Source organism: Penaeus chinensis, chromosome 23, assembly GCF_019202785.1.
Source record: "Penaeus chinensis breed Huanghai No. 1 chromosome 23, ASM1920278v2, whole genome shotgun sequence".
Taxonomy (NCBI): Eukaryota; Metazoa; Arthropoda; class Malacostraca; order Decapoda; family Penaeidae; genus Penaeus; species Penaeus chinensis.
This window is the reverse complement of record NC_061841.1, coordinates 19,681,532-19,688,155: the sequence shown is the minus strand read 5'-3', so window position 1 is coordinate 19,688,155 and position 6,624 is coordinate 19,681,532.

Here is a 6,624-nt window from a genome sequence, read left to right as displayed (position 1 = left end):
TCACCATTACAGTCATTTTTACATACCTCTGTCTGCTTCTATACAAGGACCATTACTAAAATTGTAATTTTAAAAATTTACTTATCCATATGCAACTTTAAACCTTATTATCATATTCCTACTACAATTCTTTCTCGCATATCACGTCTTGATTAGTAATAATATGCAATAATAGGTTTTATCATTTTTTTTTTATTTTTTACCACCTATTTCTGCCTGCTTCTACACAGGGAAGATTAATATAACTGTGATTTTAACAAATTGCTTATCCATATGCAACTTCAAATTCTATTTTTAATTTGTCATGCAATTCTCTCTCACATATCTTAAATACAATGTTTAAAACCATATTCTAAGTTCATAATACCTTACAACATGTATTAATCAAAATATCAAATGCAAGACAATATTGAAGATGTCTTACATTAGGCAGATTAAATTTCTATTAATCTGATAGTCTTCATTGAGCTTTCAACATACAAAATTAATCATTATGCATTAGACAAATCCATTTGAGAGTAATAACAGATTTTAAAAAATGACTTGCTTACCCATTTTGTTTATATTGGAAATTACATAACGCATCTCTCTGCTCCTACCATATGCCTCCTAATTCCCATAGGCCTATCCCAAATTAAGGAGAGAAAGAAGAATAAAGGGAAATAAAATAAAATATGACAAAATGTCACACTACACAAACAATAAAGCAAACAATACAAACAAACAAACCTAAACAACCTTCATAAGAGAACACCTTCTTGAACCCGGATTGGACAGTCGAAAAAAAAAAAAAGGATTTAGCTTAAAAGTAACAGTACGCTGCCTAAAAGAATCTTCAAAAAGAGACTAGACTAAGACATTATGTGAAGAAATCAACATGAGTAAAAAAAAAAACAATAAAACAGGAAGAGAATTCATGTAAATAGAGAACTGGCCCCAAAACACCAAAACATTACTTCAGGAAATGAACATGGCAAATATAATACAGAAATTAATTAATTGAACAGAACAAAAGTAACTCAGACAAAAAAAAACGAAGAACGAAATCAACTTTGCAGATAAAAAAAAAAAAAGGGAAAAATGATAAGACCCTAAACATCACGGCCTTTTTCCCTTCCACCAAAAAACGTTCCCAAAAAACGGAGCAGACGAGGGATAAATGGCCTCAGTCGGGACTAAACGCAGGATAAATGCAGGATAAATGTCACCTTGGAGAGAACAGGTGAACAGGTGAACAGGTGAACTGCCCTAACCTTGGTGAACATTAGAGACTTAATGATAGAAGCAGTCTGGCGATGGCACACTTAAGTTCTTCCTTATTTCGGACCAAAATCGGCCTCATTTCCTCTCCCTCTCCCCAAACACAGGCTCTAGGGGAAGGCCACACTCACCTGCATTTAATATAGGGTCAGTTTTAACGGTAAAATGCAAGCTGAAATGACCAACTTTCTATTTGAGCTTCCACTCGTCCTTCTCTCAAGCGCCGAGAAACAAACAAACATGGAGGCCGAAGGGGAGGCTGCGATTGGCCGAGGCAGCGCCATATGCACGCTCCCTTCGCGCCTCGCGTTTAAAACCTCGGGGCCAAGGAGGGCAGCAGCACGGGCTTTTCTTTGCCTTTGGGCTGGCCCTGGGGGGGGCTTTTGTTCTGGCAGAGGCCGTGTGGGTTCGAGAGGGAGAGGTCATGTTCACGCTCTCTCTCTCTCTCTCTCTCTCTCTCTCTCTCTATTCCCGCCTCGGGTTTAAAACCTCGGGGGCCAAGGGGGGCTGGGTTTTATTTCGCTTTATTTAATTTTGGACTTTGACACTGTCCTTCGGGATTTTGTTCTTTTGGATATTTTGAGTGAGTGGATAAGCGAGGGAAAGGTCATGTGCAAGGTCCCTTCGCGCCTCGTTTAAAACTTCGGAGCCAAGGAGGGCAAGGTTTTATTTCCTTTTGGACTGTCCTTGGGGGATTGGTCTGAGAGAGGCCATGTGTGTTAGAGAGGAAAGGTCATATTCACACTCTCTCTCTTCCCGCCTCGGATTTAAAACCTCCGGAGCCAAGGAAGGCTGGGTTTTATTTAGTTTTATATCATTTTGGACTTTAAGGCTGCCCTTACGGTTTTGTTCTGGTTTTCTGACTTTTGAGAGAGTGGCTAAGCGAGGGGGAGGTCATATTCTCGCTCCCTTCGCGCCTCGGGTTTAATACCTCGGGGGCTAAGGAGGGCAGGAGGCCAGGACTTTATCTTATTTTGGACTGTCTTGCGGGGGGGGGGGGGGGGGGGTTGAGAGAGACCGTGTGGCTAAGCGAGGGAAGGGTCATATTCACGCCCCCCTCGCGCCTCGGGTTTAAACCTTGGGGGCCAAGGAGGGTAGGAGGGAAATGTTTTATTTTATACTATTTAATTTTGGACTGTTCTTGGGGTGTTTATTATGTGTAGCTAAGAGAGGGAAGGGTCATATGCACGCTGCCTTCGCGCCTCGGGTTTAAAACCTCGGAGGCCAAGGAGGACAGGGTTTTATTCCATTTTATTCCATTTTGGACACTTTTTTGCTGTGTTGTTCTAAGAGAGGCTGTGTGGATAAGTGAGGGAGGGGTCATATTCACGCTCAAATTCCCGCCTGGGGTTTAAAACCTCGGGGACCAAGGAGGGAAGGAAGGCAGGGTTTTATTTCATTTTGGACTTCGCGGCTGTCCTTGCGGGGTTTTGCTTTAATAGAGGCTGTGTGGCTAAGCGAGGGAAAGGTCATATTCACGCTCGCTGTTTAAACCTTTCTGTCTCCATGGGTGTTTTACCTAAACCTTTTTTTTCGATCTTATTCAAGAGGTTTAAGGCTGTATGCATATGTTCTTTTATTAGAGGACAGGTTTGGCAAGTGTTGTAAATGAAGTATTAATGTTCTCTCTTCTCGTTACATCTTTAGCTATGGATAAGCCTGCCTTTTAACTGAGCCTTTTAAAAACGCGCTTCTGCCTATGTTTTTTTCTTTAATTCTCTTCTTTTGCTTAAAGTTCTCCATACATATTCTCATCTATTTTTCATTTTTGAGTAATATTCACTGCTAGAAGTTAGTGCCGTTTAAACTCTCTTTTTAAGAATTCTAATGTATTCTTAGGCTTGTTTCCTAATAATTTTGTTCTTGATTTATCTGTAACAAGATTTTTTTCTTTTTGTGTGTGTGTGTGGGACTCCCATTCCTATATCATTAATTTTATGTAATTTGTTGCAGCTTTCTTTTGAACAGACTGGCGTGATGAGTGGCAAATTCTAATTAAAGTTTATTCACATCTAATTTCATAGTTTTTTATCCTTCTTATTCATGGGATGGCTTAGTGAAGTATTTGCATTTTAAATGTAATTTCCTGAATCAAAGGTTTTCATTTTCTTTTTCTTTTTTTTGGAATTAAGGGTCAGTAAAAAGTGGGCGTGACTGTGTGAATTGCGATGGTGTTATATGAGCAAAACTCTCCTTGTGCTTCTTTGTGGAATAATAGTTAATGTTAATTGTAGTATTCACATATTTAAACAGGCTATTTTGTCATTGCTGTGTATAGTAGTTGCTTCTCTCTCTCTCTCTCTCTCTCTCTCTCTCTCTCTCTCTCTCTCTCTCTCTCTCTCTCTCTCTCTCTCTCCCTCTCCCTCCCTCTCTCTCCCTCTCTCTCTCTCTCTCTCTCTCTCTCTCTCTCTCCCTCCCTCTCTCTCTCTCTCTCTCTCTCTCTCTCTCTCTCTCTCTCTCTCTCTCTCTCTCTCTCTCTCCCTCTCTCTCTCTCTCTCTCTCTCTCTCTCTCTCTCTCTCTCTCTCTCTCTCTCTCTCTCTCTCTCTCTCTCCCCTTCTCTCTCTCTCTCGTTCTATCTATATTCCTCCTCCTATCATCATCTATTTCCATTTCACTATATCCTCTATAGTTTGGCAGTCTCCATTTCCTTTTCTACCATTCAGAGTGCGATTCAGTCAACTGATTCTCTCACTATTGTACTGTACTCAAGACTGATGTACGACCACCGCTTATTAAATCCTTTTCATATATCAGCACAACGTTTGTAAATAATAAAGAGAAAAGTGGTGTGTCAATTACAATTATCCTCGTAGATGTGTTATTTATTATTTCCTTTTATAAGTTTTCTTACAACGGTGATGTATTTTAGTAGGCAATATAGAATCTCGTATACATTATCAACATTTCACAATAAATATTTACGAAATAGTTACTGATAAATTGACTCTAATTTACTCATATCACTGTCTGGTTATACACGTTTCTGTTGTCAAAATCAAGGCCGTCACAATGATTTCCTCTACATAGTACCAAAACAAATAAGTACTTATGCTAGAAGAGACAGTGCAAAAATCAATAAGTCCATCGAGGAAATCCACACCTAAGGAGTTTGGGGCAAGCTACCCTCACCATTAATGAGGCAGGATCACCCCTAATCAATACGCCAACACGCTGGATGTGTTAGCACACACGTAATCAACAAATCCTTAACGTTCATCTTTCACATGGGGTCGGTGATTTTTTTGGACTTTGGCAGTTGTCCAGTAACTTTTACGGTGCGTGGTTATGGGTGCAGGCATTTGCAATCTGTGGCGTTTTTCATGGACAATCACCCATGTCCGATATGAAGGTCACGGCGCGGAAACCGCAAGAAAATAAATAACGATGAGCATTTTGTAATTTATTGCTTGGATTATGACTCATATGTATAATGGCATTAAGGTTGTCCAAAGTTTAGTAGATGGTTATTATTCTTCGGTGCAGAAACTTTGCCATATATCGATCACATGGAACGGGCAGTTGCGATGAGGATGTGATTGAGACTTGTTTTTAACACTTGTATATTCACTTCCTTGGCTGCTTGGAATCAGAACGCAATGTCGTATGCAGAATGAATTATCAAAACACTAATTAACTATATGACTAATATCGACGTAACCTGCCATCCTTCTAACATTATGCATAGTCCCTCTCAAACCAAACACGCTGTATTGTTAAATAATAAGTGGAACATCAGCAAAACAAATTGAATAACAGCAAAGGAGAATTTTTTTTCTTTTCCACCAGAATACACTTAAGCTCTAGCCGAGTGCTGCGTCTCAAGAGGTAATCATGCACGAGAACATGTGATTACGTCACACATCATGAATCGCGCGGCCACCCTCCACCACCATTAAAAAAAAGAAAACGGACTAGAAATACACTTGAAATAGAAATCCGCTTCGTCTCACCAATGTAAAGTCCCCTCTTTCCTTGCCTACCGAGCCGAGAGGCGGAATCTCAAGAAGGGTGTTGCAATCCTGGCAACTCTCGTATCATCTCCTGACTTCTTCCCATTGTGATATCAGCTGACCAAGTTACTTCACGTCTGACTGCGCCATGTCGTCGCGTCGTTACTATGGTGATGTTTATTAATTTCCTCCGATTGTCTTTAAGTTGACGTCCGCGCTGGCACGATTCTGTGAAGAATACGCAGCTTTACCACTTCCTTCGATATATACAAGAACTGAGATTAATCGTGGGTGCTGAATGTAATGGGTGGTATTGTACTGACTGATTACATGTGCGGTACAAGTGGATTTGGGAGAAAACTGCTCATAAATCGATTAACATTTTGTCAAATAGTTTTCCGTTTTAGGAAAGTCGTCTTGTGTATTAGGTCTGCGAGAAGCATTTGTCTAGTTCATTTTTTCTACAGTGTTCTTGAGACTTTAGTTTCATCGTCATATTTTACTCAAAGTTTGACCAGAAGTTAATGCAGTTTTTTTTTTTACAAAACACATGAGATTTCGAGTTACATCATCAGATTATATCCAAAATTTGACCAGAAACTGTAATTACTTTTGGATTTTTTTTCAGAAAATTATTAAGTTCCAGTTAATCAAAACGTTCCAATTAATCAAACTCGTCGCGTTTCTCGTTAATCTTAATGATAACTGAGTCTAAATCAGCTAAAAACCGTTTCAGTAATTTTCCGTCAATAGTTTCATTATTTCGTGTCGTTATACGTGTACATGTATGTCTGATCTAAGTGTATGTGGCTGACTGGCATACATAAAAAATCTTATCGTAGATAATAATTTCTCTACAGATATACTGGCTTGCTTTCTATACGTTTTCTTTCTTATCACCCGAAGACAATTTAGATTCAGCAAAGATAAGGCACGTCTAAAAGATAAATAAATAAGTAGATAGATAAATACACACATACACGCACACACATTGACGCGCGCGCGCACACACACACGCACACACACACGCACACGCACACACACGCACACGCACACGCACACGCACACAGACACACACACACACACAGACACACGCACACATACACACACACACAAATATATACGTGTATATATAGATATATATGTATGTATATATGAATGTATATATATATAAATATATCATTCAACACAAATAAGACACAAAGTAATTCTATATTTTTCCTACGCAAATCGAAAAGTGAATTTGTATAACTCAATTTGAAAATGTAAATCAGACAACCAGCGCCCAGATTGGATTTTACAATTTTCTAAACATATTGCGACGAATGATTTGCTTCAGTCGCATAATCTATAGACTGGTCACAGCTGAAGCATTGGTTATTCATATCATGCAACTTTCCACAAACAGTTGCC